Below are 19580 nucleotides of genomic sequence, written 5' to 3' on the forward strand. Positions count from 1 at the left end.
CCAAATCAAAAAATCGTTTATGAGTTTATATTTTTGCAAGACCACCATGACTTTCACATACGTTTTCAATTTTGGTAAGGATGTGATTATCATGTGGATATGTTTTACTCCCACCATTTGTACTAAGGGATCTGTCAGAACTGTGTACCCTTCCTTGAGCAGTTCAGGATTCACTCAGATTTTTTCATTAATCTATAGTGGTTTTTTATCCAGTGATCATTATCGTTTCTGTACATTATCTACAGGTTTTATGGCTTATATATAGATATATATAAAATCACATCTATCATGTGCAAGTTCACATTTAAACTAAGACTGCATTTAAATGACTTTGTTATTTCTCAGAGGTTTTAAACATTTCTATGGGGTGATTCCTGTCTCACACTCTACAAAACATCATCTTAATTACATATTTTTACTTATCCTTCTGGTCTTATTTTTGTCATGCTTCCTCCAGGAATCTCCAAGCTCTTTAACCAAAAGGACAATTTAGGTACTTGAAAACAATATTGTACTTTTATATTTCAGATACTGTAGTACTACAATGTAGTGGTTTGGGGCAGGAACAATATAAGAAATTACTTCTCATTTTGTAATGACAATACAACAAACCAACCTGCTGCACTGGAATAAGGAAAAGTGATTTCTGTTCTGGGTAAATGCTGCGCTCTCCCTTTGGGTCTGCACAGAGCAAGTGAGCTTTGGCCTTTCCAGGTCTCCAGTGAAAATGAGTACGATTTATTAAGTATCATTCTCATAAGTAGAAGAATGCATGGGGAAGTTAGTCCAAACTTTTGAGAAAGAACTTGTTGTTTGGGTTTTTCAGAAGAGAATTTTACTTTTTTTGCTATGGAGTTCATTTTGGAAAAAAATTGTCACTCTCACACTTTTTTAGGCATTCCCCTTTTTCCATTTTATTTAGGAATGATCTTTTTTAACTATCTCTGACTCAGTGATGAAAATGCAAAGTTAAAGTATGTTCTGTGCTTCCTTTGTAACTGAGAAATTAGACTTTTGGTCAGATAGGGCATTCTATCTAAACATGTATTTATTCCTATCAACTATCCCTAGTCCCTTCTAGGGAAAGGAAAAAAAAAAAAGACAAACCCATGAAAAGAATGGAGTTTATTTGTAATTCTTGGGAAAACCCTTTTGCCAAGTCACACACAGTGTTTGGTGCAGATGTGCAGAATGGTGCAGAATGCACTGTGGCTGGCATTGCTTTCCAGCAGCCTGTGTTGTGGTGAGTCCTTTAACATCCTGTTCCTGGGTGAGCAGGCTGTGAAACACAGCTGGTGACACCACCAAAGACTCTGGAAAACCTTACACACAGAGAAAACAGAAACATCTTTCAGTGAGCACTTTGCATTACAAACCAAACATCTTCCCAAAACAAAATCTATCTTCTCTGATTAGACCAAAAGGTAAACAAAACATTCTAGTCATCTGGTGATGACCTTAGAGAAAATGTTGCTGTTAGAGCAGGCAAGATAGGAAGTTTTAGATTTATTTTTCTTTTAATGACTTTCAGAAAAATGGTACTTACAAGAATTTTGAGGGCTTCTGTCAATGTGCTCCTCAAAGTATCCTGGAAAAAATGCACAAAATTCTGTAAAAGCTCCCTCAGTTCCCAGAAAACTGCCCCCAAATCCATAAACTGGCTCAGCGTCAGAGTTCAGTGCGCTTTGCCTTCACATCTCAGTACAGAATTCTGCTTGTCAAGGTTCTTGCAGTCAAGGGCCCGTGGCTGATTCATGCATTAAAAATGCTCAAAGTAGCTGGAAGAATCTGAGGCTGTATGCATAAAATGTAAAGAGCTCATAACCCTGCTTGAGAAGTTGTTCATCACTTCATGGATTCTCTACCTGAGGAAAAGCAGATCAAGGACTTGGCAGCTTTAGGTGTCAAAAAGGCAGTTTCCATTCTAAGTGGAATGGAAGCATTATCTTAAAAGTATCTTAGAAGCACTTTCCCTCCCTTTGACCCATATAAAATCTGTGGAAACCTTATTAAAAGTCCAAGATATAGCAATATTTTTTCGAATGGCTAAGATAGTCAAATTCCATTCTGGTGACCATCTCCACTGTAAACACTGTGTGTAATCTTACATTTGAAGAGGAAGTCTCCAAAGAAAACTTAATTAACGTGTTCTGTAAGTGCCTGCAGTTTTGCAAGTGCACTAGGATGGTCACTCAGGAGTGTGTCATGATGTGTCATGTGGATTGGTATGCTGCATCTGATCCTGGCTCTTGGGGGATCGCTTGGAGGATGATGGATGGAGCTCCAAAACAGCCTGTCAGAGCAACTTGTCCAAGGAAGGCAGGGAAAGAGGAGTGGAAAGGTTCTTCATTGTCTCTTCTCAGCCACTGTTTGACATGCCATGAAATGTAAGCATAATTTCCTTCTCTAATAGAACCTTGAATGTTTTTGTAATCTGTCATTGATTACCAAAGTGTAATCCTGAGAGTTCTGTAGCTGACCCATTGAATCACACCGTTTTTATAGTGTTTTCAATTACAATTTTATTAAAGAATGAAAGATGTTCTGTGAGGACTATTGAGAGACATCCATTCCAAAATGAGTGGGAAGCTTGTCTTTGCAATGTTTTAAATTCCACTTGCAACCCTAGTAAAGCCAAGGATTCCACCAGTTAATTATGTGCTGTTACACTTCAGTTTCATTAGAGGTCAGGTATAATACAGACTAAACACCAAGAGCCTGTTTTCTCTATATCTTTCATTGTTTGGCATGCCTCTGCTGAATACTCCTTTGGTCAACAATGCTCCTCTTCATGAAGCTCTCTGCTCATGAAGAGATCTTTTCAGACTTCCAGTCATTTCTCTGTGGCCCTGCCCCTCTTTGTGCCAGAGGCCCCATAAGTGTCTCTAAGAGAAGGGTTTGAAGGATATACCCCTCTCTAAGGTACCACTAGTGCAGCCTGCTACTATTGTATGAAATGTTCACAAGAGAGCAGAGGGATCTCTAAATCCAGATCTGCCCTAAGCCAGGGCAGCTTTCTGCTGCTGAAGAATCCACCTCTCACTAGGAGCTACCACTGTTATTCTCCCTTGCTCTTTAATTCTAAAAGCACGGTGATACGTGATATGTATTTCTCCTCCTCTGTCCTCAAGGACATACTAATGTGCTGCTGGGTTGGAAAATACTTTCTTTAAAAGTGCTCAAATGCTGGAAAGCTATTTTTTTAGGATAGCTGCAACCTGAGAACATCTTTTCTTAGGGAAAAGAACAGTTCAGAAACTTCTTAACCATTTAAATGCACTGTGAGGTTTGTAATTAAACTTTTTTTTAAGTTACAGTAAATATAATTATAAGAGCCATGTATTTCAAATAAATAATGTATAATTTTATTTTTTTCTTTATTGTCTGAAGAGTCAATTTTTGTGATAAATTTTCTTTTTTAAAAGAGCTGTGTCTTGCTTCCATGACTTGGGCATAGGCACTAGTCTTCATATTCTTCTTTTTTTTTAAGTTTACCGTATCCTGCTGTCCTTCTTGCCTGAGAAGTATCTTCAGGAAACCACAAGGATCACGGAATCAGGCACAAAATCATCTTCAAGGAAGCTTTGCATTCTTGTTGCTGCTGAACTAGATATTGTTCATAGCAAGGCTAGATGTTGAGGACAGTTTCAGTTTAGTTCCAATTGGCATTTTCCTTTCAAATCTCATATTCCTGATATTAACTTGGCAATTCAGTGAGCATTTTTCACTGAATAGCCATGGTCAGGGGTAATTTGCATTGGTGACTAACTTTGAATGTAAAGAACACAGAGAGGGATGTTCTTACAGGCTCAGAACTCTGCACTCAAAGAGAGCTTTAATAGAAACAGCTTTTTTTTTTTAAAAAAAATGTTTTTCCTCCTGTTAGCATTTGTCTGGATTTTCTGTCAGTTGCCTGGTGTATTGGTGGAGTTCTACATTTGGTCTCCCACTTTCCAAATCATCAAGAAAACTCTCTGCTCAAAGAGCAATTATGGGGCTGTGCATGTTCAGTCACCCGGTGGGTTTGAACAAAAGTCATCAGTTATGTCGCAGCGTGTGTTAGTTTTGTAAGTGTCGTGTGAAGGCTGACAGAGATCACATTTCTGTGTTTTGCTGCTCAGTCCAGCCCATAACCTCCAGAGGTAATGGATCTCTGCAGAACCTCTCTGGAGCAGGTCACCAAACAGTGCAGGATTTCAAGAGCTGATGCACTTTTATTGCTCCAATATCCTTGTCATGGAGGTGATGGGGTTTGGGCTGTGGTTTCAGGTATCAATGTGGTTTTACATCTAAGGCTGAGCCCTTTTGGTAAGATGCATGCTTTTTTTTTTTTTTTAAAGAGCTTTTTCTTTTGTTCTTAGAGATGGATTGCTTCTAAGTAATAGACTTCTGAGTGTACAGATTCATAAATGCCATAATGGAAAGACTAAATGCCTGTACATGCAGAACAGCTGGATTCCAGCACTGGCAATGCTGTTACAGAGGACTCCAGGCCTGAGAAACTCCTGTGAGAAGCATGAGGAATTTATCAGAGCATGGCTCAATCACAAATTACATGAGTTTGTTGAAGAGAGTGACACCTACATCCCTGGGCCAATCACAGACTGATCATGCTGCTGGCAAAGTTACATTTTCTCTGAAGGTATGTTGTGAGAACTGTGGTTGCTATGTTTTGCTCTTGGAACTTACAAGTGCTTGCTAAATGGACTGGGTCTCTGACCATTGAAGCCCCAGTATAGCATTATAAAAAACAGAATAATCCAGCCAACTGGATAAGTCCCCTAAAAAGTCTGTTTATTACTAAAAAAAAATAAAAATCACATAGTTATTCTCCCCCCTTTTTAAAAAATGAACATGATAGAAGCCTGGGATTTACAGGAAAGTTTTGAAGTCCTGGAATGTGTGTTTTATTACATGTGTGATCTACAGTTCTTTATGCATGCATTTCTCTATTAATTTCTAGTGCAGCAGAGGGCAAGTCTAACCCCACTCTTAGTTACAGCAGTTCAATTCCATCCTCACCAGTGATACTCAGGTTGATCCAGAGCTGCCCTCTGACAGCTGTGGGATTTACATTTACATGGGTGTTCTGGCATGATTTGGGAATAATACCAGGTTTCACAGAACTGTGAAAAATAATAATAATAGCACATAATAGCAGTGTGCTAAATAATCACAGTCTTCCATGGTTCCTTGGGCCCACTGAGGTCCAATCTTACCTTCCACTGCCAGAAGCCCTGGCCTTCCCACCTGGAGAATAATCCCTGCATTAAATCCAGCATTTCACCAATGACTTCTGATTTTGCAGGCTGTCTCTTTGCTGGTTTTTTGCATGGATTTCCAGATGCAGTAGCCCTGTTATCCTGACATTATTTTTATTGTCATGTCTGTGCTTTGTTTGTTGCAAAGTGAAAGCCTGAGCCCTCAAGGGCTGTGTGCTAGGTGTACAAGTCTCCAGTCTATTCAGCAGGAAGAAAATCAGGAAACATGCATAGATCTTTCACTGAGAATAAATATTATTGGTAGCACTGAAACACCTATGGTAACAGTTTAAACTAAAATATGACAAAATTTGAAGGGTCAGGATCTGGACCCAAATATTTGGAAATACTTGAAGGCTCTTTTCTTTTGAATTGTTTTTTTTTTAATAATTTTTTGTTGAAAATATTTTTTTTTCTGTGCGTGTAGTAAGGTGAGGCCTATAAAAACTTGGTTCCCCATTTTTGTGTTAAATGTGCATGTTAGGGGGTTTTAGGGGCACTGAGTCTATTTCATGTGTTCTTTAGAAAATAAGACATGAAGACTTTTAAAAGCTGTTGTTTTTCTTGACTTCACCTTCATTAATCTTATTTAGTTTCTGTAAGAGGTTATTTTGTGAACTCCACTGATGGGTAATGTTTTCTTTTCCAAAGTTCATGATTCTTCTATTCAAATCACTAATTTTCACTGTTACACTCCAGTGGTTTAGTGCTTACCAGGCCTCCAGGAATGAGTTTAATTAGCAATGCTGAATAAATTCTGTGACATGATTCATCTTTCTTGTCACTTGGATCTAAGTAACAAAATTGCAGTTCAAAGATATACTTAAAAGCCCTGTGAGAATAGCTTCTGGGAAAAGACTCAGATGTAAATTTGGAAATGAGGATTTTACCTGGCTGCTTGTTTTCAATTTAGCTAAAAGATACAGGACTCAGTCATATGTCCTTGAATTCCCTGGTATATTGTTTTAAAAATGCTGAGCTGTACTTGGCACATAGATTCCAAATTAAAGCTCTGCATTTGGGCTTTTTTAGATGAAATTATTGACTTGACAAATTTCAATACTCTCCTAGATCTAATGTGGTTTAATTTTTATAGTGATTTAATTTTTAATGTGATTTAACTTGTCTCCATACTTGTATATTTTGAACTGAAAATACAGAAGGGAGAATCTCATTCTCCAGTGATCCTAAATGTTGCAGTGCAGAAGTCCAAATTTTGCCATGCCCTTTTCTCTGAAGCAAGAGAAGGTGTATTCCTGAGACAGTGTCACAAAGGGAAAATAGGGAATGCAGGAAAGGAAAGGAGTGAATTCAGGAAAGTGATGTTTAAATATAGACCCTTGTTCCAGCATGTCCCAGTAGGCAGTGCCAGCAGCACAGAGAGAGCAACAGGATTTTGCCATGCTCTATCTCCTTCTGTGCACCAGGGTCAGAGCATTTCACACCATCAATGGATGAGAACTTCTCAAAACACCTGTGGGAAGATTTAAATATAGTCTTCCAGAATTTATAAAATTACTCTTAAAAGAGTAATTATAAAATTATACTTTTAAAATAATAACTTGCCCTAGGAGAGCTGTAAGCCAAATGAAGCTGAACTGCTTAAATCCCAGGTTTAATTCTGAGACTACTTCCTCTACTCCAGCACATGGAGCACTGTGAATAAAAAATATAGATTGTTTAGCACCTTTCATATGTAGGCACAAAGAATTTAAGGACAAATTGTGGCTCTAGCCAGTTCCCTGGATTTTGTCAGATTCAAACAGATCCTGAATGTTATTTTAATGTAACCTTAAAAGAGCCCCATGCTATTAATTTTGTATTTATTACAGTTGCACTGACCCTAATGAATTTTTTAAAATTAATTTGACAGATGTCACAAATATTTTCAGTGCAGTTTAACATCATTAAATATAAGCTTTCCTTGAAAAGAAGTTCTATGAAGTGAACGTACGGCGAGTGCCAGTACTGGATTCTGGAAAGTCATGGGTGTCCCATGGGACTTAGAACACAAAATGTTGGGGAGTAATGTTTATGGGGAAACTTTACAAGGTTCTCCCTCCCATGTCTCGTCAGTACATCTCACCTAGAAAGACAAGCGCCTCTAAAAGGGAATCTGTGTGTTAGTTTAGGTATTGTGTATAGCTGATTATGCCTTCAGAACCAAATTCAGTGACCTTAGGAATCTTTTTTCAGATTTTAATTTTTTTTCCTTTTCATTTCTGTTACTTTGCTCACATGTAAAAGTGAAGAGGGCGAAACAGAGGCTCTGTAAAGGAAGGGTTATTCCACTTCCTTGGAGACATGATCTTGTTTTATGTGAAGCCTGCACTTTTTTTTTGCACCTAATGGACCTTGTTCTGCTTGGAAGAATGACAAAGAACAAATCACAGTTCCTTACCTTGTATGTGAACTTGTGGAGCAGTGAAAATACATAGCTATAATCCAGGCCATCAAAAATACAAAATGAATGATTTGAGTACTGGATTCTACTGGATTCCAATACTTTATAAACTTTAGAGCATTGGTAGTGTCCCCATCTGGAATATAAATAAAGGAAACCCTTCCAAAGGTTTATAGGACTGTATTTGGTGCTCTCTTAGCGCCCTAATTTATGATTGTTGGAAATTCACAAGCTGTGAAATGTGTTGGTCACAGAGCTGATGGCAATAACTTCAGAATATGAATGAGAGCATCTGGGTTGCTATTTACCTTTGTTTCACAAAGTCAGCTTTTTATCTTTGCATCATTTAACCCCAGAAATATGGCTGGGTTAGACAGGCATGTGCAGCCTTCTTCTGTGGAACAGAAGATTTGCTTTCTCTAACTTCAGTAGTTTCATCTGTGAAAAAATTTACCTTTTGCTGTACCACCTTTGGCTGTTCCTCTACAGGAATACAAAGCAAATAAAGGTAAATAAAAATAAGCAGTAGCTGTCCTTTGTAAAAGCAAAAAGGTGAGAAGACTCAGAAATTCTTCATTTTATGTTCACTTTATAAAGGCTTGGGTAAGGTGAAGGCCCAGGCAGCAAGCCTGCATGGCACTCAAATGTCATTTACCACTTTGCAGAGTTTCATTAGTGCATATAAATTTTGCTTGGTTTTAGTTACAGGTTAATTTCTCTGTGCCTAACTTTCATGCCTTGGAGTTTCAGTTTCCATATTTGTCTAACAGTGGAGACATGCTAAAGTGTTCTCAAGTATTTGTCAATTGCCACCAGATTCTCTTGGGCAGAAAATTATAATACTGAGTCTTGCTATTGTTCACCAGAAATGGGAATCTGCTGGTGATGGTTGCTGTCTGCTAAAACTTCTTTTGTGTTTGATGTCCAGAATTTTGAGACTAAATCAGGGATTCCTTGGTGTAATTTAGTGGTCTGTGCTATGTGGGAGTTGAAACCAGGTAATGACCCTGGCTGCTTCGAATCTATGCCCCACTATATGTTTTTTTACCACAAAAAGAGGAAACCTTAACTTCTGTGGCAATTGGTGACTCTGTTTCGAGGCACTGATACTTTGTGATATCCAAATCAGGATCATTCTTTTATTGTGTCATGACTGGATATAACATCCCAGCCTGCATTTGTTTGCAAAACTTCTTGATACTTTTCTGAATTGATGGGTTGGTATAAAAAAAACTTAGAGGCTGTCACCATATCTTATTTTCTGGCCTTACATGACTTGTGTCAGCCCTGCTGAGATAATAGTAGATATTATTTGTGATCAATCCCCTTGCTTGACTTCACATGTATTTATGGACACAATTTTTGACTGCTTGACTTTTACTGCCTCCAGGCCTCTTGGTACAACACATACATATAAAGCACCATGTTAAGGACTGGCCAGCTCTAAAGAAATGGTCTGAGGACAAAAAAAGATAGAAATAATATTTCTTGAAAGAGTGAAGGAGTTTTGCATCCAGTGAGACGTGAAACTCTTTCACTTCCAGATAGGCCCTGTCTCATGGCCAGCACAGAAAACATCTTCCTCCTTCCTTTGTGAGCAGAAGGAGTTTTACAGACAGGAAACAGCAGTGAGCCAGGGCCTGAAAGCCTTAGATCAAAGCAGATATGTTCAGCTTTGGTGCCTTAACCTGGGTTTGGGTTCAGGCTGTTGGTCAGGCTGGAGAGAGGTCTTGGGCTAGTTCATGCCTAAGGACTCAGTAAGTGCAAATGGTGTCAGCAAACTGGGGGTTCTGGTGGGGTAATCAAGAGAGAGGACAACACAATTTGTGCTTTAGTGTTTGTGAGGTTAAAGATCAGGCTAAACATTGTCTGGTGCCTTGAAGAACTGCCTCTGAGCATGAATGCAGAGGTAACCCATCACCTGTGCTGTGCTGCAAGCTGCCCTTCTACTGGGCATGTCCAGCAGTGGCCACGGGGTGGCTTTTCACAGGTGACCACTACAGATCTCTGCTTTGTGGACAAAATTTTGGAATTAAGAGGAAGGAGGGAGCTGGTGCAGACTGGAGCTCCTCATTCTTTCACTTCAAGCATGCAAGTTAGTTATTCTGTGAGTGAACAAAAAAGAGTTCCAAAAAGAGAGCTCATTACTTGTTCATGTGTCTCTAATGCATTTGGAAGAGCTTATTTACAGAGGTGTCAATTCGACATTGATAATTTATCATACTAAAATGGAAAACTAGTCTTCCTCTCATGCATACTTTCTCTCTCTTGTTGAGGTTTATTTATTTTACACTCTTCTTTGGAGGTTTTGGGTCAAGCTACGTGCTGGAGCTACCTTTCTGCAGTTTAGATGTTGAAAAGTTCTTGGATAAATGATGTGAGAGGAACTATACAAATATTTTTAAGTGTCCTGAATGGCAGATGGTTTTGAAGAAGGTATGACATTAAAGATCCTAGGTAGTGCTGAGTTCAGGGTTTGTTTTCTCCAGGTAGAGTGTAGATATCATGTGATATGTCATTGTTTTATCAAGCTTGATGTGATGTGGAGATAGCTGAAATACCTCTGCAATGTGCTGCTGATAAGGATGTGTGTAGTATATATGTATATATATTTATGTTCAACCTTTATGAAAATATCAATTGACAATATTCTGTAGCTTTTTTTCTCCAGCTTGTAAATGGTTACAGAAGCCTATAATAAATATCTTATTATTTATATATTTTATTAAAATTGCTGAATTCCTCTTCTTCTACATGTTGAGACTTTAATTCTAGATAGGCTTTGCAGCTTATGTTCATGATCAGAGCATACCTTTTCCAATCAGGGTGCACTTCTTTTTTAGGGTTTCTGTTTTTGAGAACTTTAAAAATGAGTATTTTACTCAGCTGGTTGTTGGGTGATTCTAACTTAGTGTTTCATTACTGTGCTATGTTTTTTATTTCCTCTGCTGAATGCTAGAACTGCACTTGCAGAGAAATTCATCCAAGATTCTCTGTCATTTACTGTACGATTAATTTTCTAATAATCTTAGGTAATGCATTTCTAATTTGGATCCCTGTTCATTTGTTTTATCACTGAAAGGAAGAATACACAAGAGAGGCTCAGGTTCATGTCAGTATTTTCTTCTTCTAAGGTTTCCACAGCCCACTTGGTGGTCTCTGACCATCACTTATGGCTCAAGAGTCTTTCCAAAACCAGTGACCTTAGGCAGTTCCAAAAAAAATCTATTCTAGAGCCTGGAGTCCCACTGGGCCTCCACTGCTGGAGGAGTGGAGGATACCACGCTGAGTCCCAGCCCCTTTCCTTAGTGCAATATCTGTAAAAACAAATGCAGTCTAAGCAAAGATTAGATTAATTTTGATCCAATTGTCAACCTAATTTTGTCTGATTTGGCTGTGTCTGCTTGCAAGTGGAGAAACTTGGCTAATAGTCTTGCAAATGCTGTATTCTGGAAACTTCCTCTTTCTCTTTCCTTCTGGAAACTTTTTCTGGTTATATGATACCAAACAGGCAAGCAAAAGTGATTAATTGTACACAACTACAGTGCCAGCTTTTCCTCCAAGCCTACTAAAAAAACCCCCTGATGTTGCCAGTCGTGAAGTCAATTTCATTTCTAAGAAAATACAATTTTTATTCATTAAATTCATGGTGACATTTATTTGGCAATGGGAAATTTGTGATCAGAATGTTCAAGTTTTAAATTCTTTCCCAGTCAGATGCAAAGTGCAGCTGTGAGTTTCTCACAGTGAGCACTGAGCAAACAGTAAAGTCCCAGTGAAAACAATAACCACGGTGTGGTGCAGTATATAGTGATATTTTGCATAGTAGTTTCTGTAAATATGGAAGGATTTTGTCTGCAGTTTATAGATAACTTTTGTTCAACAACAGCTGCAGCAGAACGGCTCAGATTATGCAACTGCCTTAGAAGAGCCTGGACTAGACTCACCCAGTTGTAATCAGGTTGAAAATTTGTTACCTGGGAGTTGAGAAATGAGCCTGAAAGAGGCAGGAAATTGCTTCAGAGGGGTAACTGAGATCCAAATAATCGGGCAGAGAGTTGCAGTGGGAGGGAGCCGAGCCTGGGAGAGGACTGGGGATTGATGCATTGGCAGGGATGGGAGCCCAGAGGTGCCACTGCAGCCAGCTGGGATTATCAGTCACATCAGGCAAGGGTGATTTGTCAGGATGCAGGGTGGGAGATACTGAAACCCAAGTCCAACTGCACCATTTCCAAGCTGTAAATCTGTGAGCACTCTTCAGAAAAAGATGTCTCTCTACTTACAATTAGATTTCTCCAAATAAGAAAATTGTGAGGTCTCATCAGCAGCCTTGTACTTTTGGAGACATCTGTGTTTAGTTTACTGCAGATTAAAAAAAAAAAGGGAACAAAGTAAAATGTTCCTCCCTGGGAATTTGTTTAGATTAAAAATGAGCAGGCTTTGTATGTAAGAGAAAGGTATGGTCTACCTAAGTTAGAGCTGTGAATTATTATGAATTCTTATGATGAATTATTATCAGAAAGGTTATTTTTATTTCTAGTGGTTGATGTATAAATGGCAAATCCTGTCTTGGAGAAAGTAGTTTATCATGGGCCATGAAGCCGGAATAGCAGTGCTACATTCAGAGTCATGGTTTTATCTTAAAGGGACTTCTTATGATTTTGCTTTATGCAGAAGCCAACAGGAATACTCAGAGATGTAAGAATAGCTCACAGAAATTAGAACACCACGTGTAAGCCATATTTTCATATGTGGTGATGGTGGCAATGACTTAAAACCACATTTAAAGATAAGTATTGGAGACTTCAGGTTGCAGAGGTGTACATTACACAAACTTCTTTTTGGATTCTATATTTTTTTTCACTTGTCACAGCTCCTGAGTTCACACTGTGGTGAACTGAATGTGTTTCTGAATTAGCCACAGTAGCATTTATTAGATTATGTGTAAGGATTTGGCCCATTCTTTTAGAAAGTTCCTCAAATACCTTGAGAAGTTGTGTTACACTTTTAAAATCCAGGAAGGAACTCATACATATGACTTCAGCATCTTTCAAAATCCCAGTTGTTTGCAGATAGATGGTCTTTATCTGTTCAGGATTTACCTGGGTTAGTTTCAAAGGATCAGCTTCTGTCTGTGTTATTCAAAGGACTGTATGATTAAGGTTTAAATTAGATTTTGGCAATGCAGTGTGTTTTGCACACCCCCAACCCACTCCCGGTGTATTTGGGCTAAGAATAAAGGGAGTAGATTCTCTTAAAACACATTTTGGAGTGTTTTCCTCAACACTTGCACAGCTCCAGACTGTAAACTGTTTAGACGACCCTTCAGAGTTTATTTGCAAACCATAGAGGGTACAGCCATCCATCCATGACCCCTGAGTTATTCATGCTCGTATTTACTAAACAATTCTACCTAAAGCAGAGAGATTAGGAGCTTAATTTGGAAAGATGTTTGTGCTGCAGCACACAACGTCCAGTACCCCCAGCAGAGGCACAGAAACAGGGCATGGCAGATAACAGCTGCCTTTGGTGTCCCCAGAAAACACAGGGACTACAAAAGAACCTGGTGCTATTTCTGTGGAAACAAAAGATGTACCCTGGAAGAAAATGCCTGTGAAATAACAATAACAAAAATAGCTTTAAATATGCTTAGGACATGTTGGGCCAGTTCCACAAAGAGTCAAGTAAACAGAACTTTAAAAACAAGCAGAGCTGTTTATCAGGGGAAAAGATTTTCAAAATGGCATAACTGCAGTCTGCCCTTGCTGTGATGATACACAATCCTTTCTCTTGCAATATCATACTCTTTGAGTTTGGAACATGATCAAACTGGTTTGAAAATGCATCTTAAATACCTGTTGCAATAAGTCATGATGGGCATGCCACCTGGTTGCTTTCAGTCTATCAATTGCAAACTTGCCATTAAAACAACTTTTATGTTAGAGGAAACTAACAGAGTGAGAACCTGTATCTTTCCACAGGTGTAGCTATGATCCTCTGTGAGTCCCAAGGGATCAGAGTATTCCTCCTGCCACAGTGAAAGTTCTGTACACACTGGGAAAATGAAAAGCAGCCACCCAGGTCACTGATACCTATTAACCATCAAGTGAATTTTCTGAACTTCTCTGTTTTCTTCAGAGCAGGAGGCACTAAAGCAGTTTTGCCCAGATCTTGCATGCAAACACTTCTGCTAAGCTTGAAGATGAAACTGTTTAACAAACAAGGTAAGTATAGAACAAGTAAAACAATAAACAATTGTAATACCAGAAGAGAATTCATATAAAAGAATTTTACAAATGATTTATCACTTACAGCTTACTTTGACTTGTATCCAAGTGAGTATACCATTCCCATCTGAATCTTTCTGTTTAGTTTTGTTTCAAATTCCCTTTTTCAAGCCCTGATTAGTGTCTTTGAGATGGTCAGTTTGCTAATATTTTATCATGGGAGCTAAAGAAAATCTGATCCCTTCCTGTGATGAGAAGATTGTACAATTTTTTTTAAAAAAACAACTTTTTGCACACAGCTTTTATATATTTTCTATTCAATGGACAGTGTGATTGAATCCCTGAACTAGCACTTTGGTTTCTTATTGGTTGGACTGGAAATGTGATGCTTACTCAGATCAGCTTTATCTCTGTGTTGATCAATAGTTTATCTCTTAAAACTGAAATACTGGGCTGTTAACTGTAATCCTGTTTCTTAGCTTTGATAACTCTTATGCTGGAGAGTCTCTCACACACTGCAAAGATTATTTGCAAGATTAAGTTGACCCTGTACACCTTGACTTAGAAAGTTTTCTATTCTCTTGTAGAAATACTGAGGAGGTAGTAAAAGAACCTGTGTTCTAACATATGTTTGTTGAATAATTGTTGTTAGGAGACAAAATTACAGTCAAGGAGGAACATGCTGCTTTTAATTTTTTTTTTTTATTTAAGCCTTTAACAAATGAGTATATATGCTTTGCATTTCAAAGGTTTTTAAAGTAACATGTTGTTAAAATATACAACTTTGAAAACATTATCAAATTCAAAATCTCTTCAGCTCGGTTCACATACTTCTTTTTCCACCTCTCTTTCTGTGTTACCAATATGAAAGAGTATTTGGTGGCAAACAAGGAATCCAAATTCTGGCATAATCCCAAAGGGAATTCTAGCAGAGATCACTGATAGAAATTAAAGCTCTGATGCTATGGCTGGATGCTCAGCACTTCCAAAGAGCTGTACAAAGCAGATACAAAGAAATCAGCATAAAGAGCATGTTTTTATAATTCCCACATTTCTAAGAACAATGAAATTAACAATCAAAAAAACCCCAAAACCCAACAGTAAAAAATCCCACACATGTTTTGTTGTTCTCTTCTGAATTTAGGAAAATGGTCAGCCCCAGCTAACCAGTTCTAGATGAACCTGCTTGAGCAGGAGGCAGGACCAGATGGCCTCCAGATGTCCCTTCCAACTTCAACCACAGAATCCTGGGATTCTGTGAAAACCAGAATATTACTGGGATGTGAGTTGAAATTTTCTGTATATACAAACAGTCACTCAGTAAAATTTGTTCATTTTTTTACAGCTGTTGTAATTCACTTTCCCAATAAACCTGCAATATCATTTTATATTTGAACACAGAGTGGAAACTTACCCAAAACAAAGCTGTTAGTTCAGCCTTCCAAAATAAAGAGGTGGGTTTGTTTGTATTTAAAAATCTGTTTATAAATGGCCATAAAACATAAAAAAGTCATTGGCCCAGGGTGTTCTGATGCTGTGTCTGTGCCTCTCCAGTGATGAGCTGTAGACCAAACACTTGAGTCCTGAGCACTTTGAGTTTTTAGTAAATACTGATCAAAAAACAATGGGGGAAAACAGCAGAAAAAGACTAATCCATTTATTTTCAGGAAATTGTCTGACCTTGGTTTTGCTAATTACTAGTTCCAGAAGAAAAACATTTTATTCTTTGATTCTAGTCCTTCACTTTGAAGATTATTGTTATTAGCACATATCAGTCTTTGTTCACTTGTTGATACACACGTAAGGTAAAGTTCTTGTTCCTCTAGTATTTCCAAATCCAAATTGTCTAACCTTCCACATTCTCATTAAAAGACTTTGCCTGATTTTTTTCCATGGAAATTCCAACTTAGGCTGGATGGCTCTTCTAAGGCAGGGGTTTCTTTTGATTTTGGCATGCAAAATTTAACAAACACATCATAATTTAGTTAAGTGTTTTTAAAGAGATTCAAGATTTTGAAAGGATGTGCTTAAATTCCTGAGCTGCTGATATCACTGCTGATACTATGTGGAGTTGCTTGAGCTTTGGGGAAGGCCTTTGAATTCAGAGACTGAGTAAGAGACCAGAATTTAGCTTTTTGACAGGGGAAAGGAGTGCTTAAAACAAACCTACAATGGGATGGCAACATGAGCAATATAATAAGCACAGCTTCTTACAGCAGCATGTGCAAAAGCTGTAAATTTGCCCATGGAGGCAAAGGCTGTGAATTCAAATACCTCTCTGAATTCACAGGAGCAGGGGAGGGATCCAGGTGGTCATGAACCTGTCTCTGTTTCTCCTTGCCACCTCAGAGTCTCCCAGAGCACTTTGGGACAAACTCTCCCTTTGTCTCATTTTCATTTGTTGGGGGAATAAAGGTAAAATGATGTTTAAGTCTCAGTCTCAGGTGGCTGATGTGTTCCTTTCCTTTTCCTTGTTTGAGAGGGATTTTTTTTTACTTAAGGGAGGCATTTGCCCTTCTCCTAAAATTCCAAATGGTTTTCAGGCATGAAGGTGGGGAAAAAAGTTGTCCCTACTGCAACCCTACTGAAGGGTTTTCTCCCTTGAGCATCCCAAAGGCAGGAGACAAATACAGCAATTCTTTCTGCAAAGTACAAATGCAGAGCATGATCTTGGCTTCATCAATCAGGAGACTACAAGGAACAGCATGAGGCTTACACAAACAATCACACACTTCCACACATGCCCTGCGCTTACCTCCTCACACCTAAAATTTGCTGCAAAACTTTCAGTTCGGTGCCCTGCTTGTTTTTTTAACACTTCTGAGAACATTTCTGTTCAGCTTGTAGGACTTCTGTAAAGGTCTTTCAGTTTTGTGAACAGCAAGTGCTTAAATTAATTGGAAATTAAATGAAAAAGGGTTTTTTTACAGTGAGGTATTCTTGCTCTGCTATTGCTCAACAAAGTGAAATGAGGACTCAGCCTCTGCAGTGATATATAGTATTTACTTAGTGTCAGATATAGGTGTGGCTAGCAAGGAAAATTGTTGCAACATATTTTTTCTTTCACAAAGTGCAATTAAGAGTGATATTACTTGGAATTAATTGAGATTGAGATTTCTTTGAAGCTGCTCATCATTAGCTTATATTTTCCCTGCAGTGGCTTCTTTTCCCTTGACAAGTACAGCTGAGTTTTTGTGCAATCTATGGCAGTATAAAGTGATTGGAAAATCCCTGCAGCTGGTAGAGAGGGAAGCAGACACTCCCTAAAATCTCCCTTCTGAGTTTTTATTAATGGTCATGCTCAATAAATGATCTCATCACATAGTGCATATTGTGAGAGGGTTTACTGGGAAGAAGAGGTGCTCTTGGTGGCCTGTAGCTGATTTTGAGGGGATGGAACTGAGTTAAGCCTTTATGATTCCTAAAACTGTGTCTATGAGAAAAAAACACCAAAGTCTTGGAGTGAAAAAGTAGATTAAATCTGTTACTTGTGAGGGCAAAGGGAGTACTGTGTTTCCAAGACATATCGCAGTGGCAGAATTACAGCAGTACTAAATCCTGAGCATTCTTGCCCTAGGCTAGGAGTCAGGCCTTTTCCACACCAGTGTTGGCTTCTCCCAGGTCAGCTCCTGGTGTCTGGGATACCTGAGTGGGAACTGCAGGGTGAGATCCAGTTGTAGATAAAACAATATTATTATTTATGTTGTTAATGAGCTGCCTTATGCTATCTCATGGTAAATACGATTAAGAAACCATGGCACAGAGCGGCTGTAGCCTGTTCCCTGTCGTTTTGGGTTTCAAAACACTTGTTTTGTGTCTTTGGCAAAAAATGGGGGAGTGGTAGTGGCATTGAATGAGAGGGTGAACTTAGCCTGAAGTATCGTTTCCTTTTGCCAAGAGCAAAGAAATTATAAAAACAAATTCTTGGCTGAAAACTTAAAAGGATAGGTTTGGAATGTTATCTTAAAGGACGTTACAATCCTGGAGCTTCCAGTCATACCCCAGATAAAGCACTTTGTTTATACATTATCCCATTTCACATACAATGCCTCTATGGGAGATGGGCTCTAAGGATTCATCCTGGGTTTGAAGGACAAAGAGTTTAATTTAATTAGAGGGTTTCTTCTTCCTGTAATCTGCTGGTTTTATACATCACACGTGACATCTACATTTTTTGCAGCAAGTGCTGGTTAAACTGTTCAAACAAATTTCATACAACGGTTCTAGGATTTACTCCCTTTCAGAAAGCCAAGAGAAACTTTAGAAATACATAGTATTTACATCAGTGTGATCTGGTAAAGAATCCAGGAGAGAGATTTTAATAACACCTTCACCATCCACTTTGGACTTTAATTTGAGCTTTTGTATTTGTGTTTTGTTTTAAAGAAAACGAGACTTTTGGAGCTGTGAGAATTATATTGGTATTGCCATTTCTATACTGATAAATTACCTGAAATTTGACATTTCCAGCAATATGGATACCTTCATGACTGAGAGAAATTACAGCTTGAATAATGCTCAGCACAACCAGTAGCTCCTGAAAAAACCTCACTGCCTTACAACAAGCGTTCACACCCCTCTTTGTTATTGAAAACAAACCACAAAGAGCTAAATTTTGGGTTTGTGGGCTTTGATAATAAAAGAAGGTATAGTTGTGGCTTCCACTGGAGCTGACAGAAAAACTCCAGTTGTCTACACTAGCAGCAGGATTTCTCTGCACAGCAAAGCGTGGGAGAGTTGCAGATCTGTAAATGTTTTTGAAATTCAGTGCTAACTTTGGTTCTCCTAAGTGCTAAGGAAAAAAAATTAGTTTTCTCCCTTAAATGTGTGGCATTTTCCCTTCTTTTAGTTCTGCTTGGTAACTTGTGCCTAACTTAAGGGCCTAGAGAACAGAAGGTGTGGTCTTCTAAAATAAACTTGTATTGTTTTTTGTGGGATCCACTTGATGCTTCACACTTTTGCTTTAGCAGTAAAAGTGACTTGTGCTGACAGCTGCTGTAATTGCTGTGCACGGAATAAAACTGTCTTTGTTTTCTTGCTCCACTTCTAAAATGTAAGCTTATTCTTGCAGATCTAAGCTGAAATACGTAGATAAATTTTTGCTCTATGCCATAAAAATGGTTTATATGTTTTTCTGATGCTTGAATGTGCAGAAGACACGTGTAATCATTATTGGAAAGTAAAAAAGAGAGAGGGGCAGATTTGGAGGCAATGAATTTTATTTTTATATCCCATTGTTTCTCATTGTTTGCTATTTTTATAAGCTCTACTAGTCCTTTTCCCAACTCCCCTTAGAATTAATGAGAGCCAGAACAAGTACAAAGAGACTTTTGTAGATGTTTAAAAGATGAAACAGTCTTTTCAGAGGTGACAAAGCTTGAACTTTAAACTGAGTCCTGCTAAGGGGCCACTACTGGTGCAGCAGGTAGGCATTTGCTCTGAGGGGAGCTATTTAAGCAAATATCAATAGATGATGGTCCTGTCACAGTATTCATCACAATTTTTGCCTGTTTTCACATAAGAACATTGATAAAAAATATGGATTGAATCAAATGCCATTGAAGATAAGGCATTTTCAGAGTGATGAACTCACTTTTGAATTTGACAAACCACACACTTCTAAGGTTACATTGTCTTGTGACTCTTCTCCCCTCACTAGTCATTTTTGCCATGTCATTACAAGCTAGC

The 19580-nt window shown here is 38.3% G+C and overlaps 3 long non-coding RNA genes across 8 annotated transcripts in view; 1 reads left to right on the plus strand and 2 right to left on the minus strand.

Annotated features, from left to right (window-relative positions):
* LOC111942428 (uncharacterized) overlaps positions 1-19580 on the plus strand; it is a 43634-nt gene that overhangs the window by 6776 nt on the left and 17278 nt on the right. The window contains exons 6-8 of one of the 5 annotated variants that reach the window (XR_015288079.1): positions 4362-4642; positions 13804-13889; positions 15037-15174. This is a non-coding gene — a long non-coding RNA (uncharacterized LOC111942428). Of the gene's footprint in view, positions 1-4361; positions 4643-13646; positions 13890-15036; positions 16324-19580 lie in introns of those variants that run through there. The other 4 variants (XR_015288080.1, XR_015288078.1, XR_015288081.1 and 1 more) reach the window with 4 other exon arrangements.
* Positions 1111-1588, minus strand: LOC147652373 (uncharacterized). The gene is made up of 2 exons (XR_015288085.1): positions 1547-1588; positions 1111-1322 (listed from the first exon to the last, which is right to left on the minus strand). It is a non-coding gene; the product is annotated as an uncharacterized LOC147652373 (long non-coding RNA).
* The window catches only part of LOC147652374 (uncharacterized), a 28221-nt gene continuing 23221 nt past the window's right edge, over positions 14581-19580 (minus strand). For both annotated transcript variants that reach the window (XR_015288083.1, XR_015288082.1), the window contains one exon: positions 14581-14885. This is a non-coding gene — a long non-coding RNA (uncharacterized LOC147652374). The remainder of the gene's footprint in view (positions 14886-19580) is intronic.

This window comes from Cyanistes caeruleus, chromosome 6, assembly GCF_971803275.1.
Source record: "Cyanistes caeruleus chromosome 6, bCyaCae1.hap1.1, whole genome shotgun sequence".
Lineage (NCBI taxonomy): Eukaryota > Metazoa > Chordata > Aves > Passeriformes > Paridae > Cyanistes > Cyanistes caeruleus.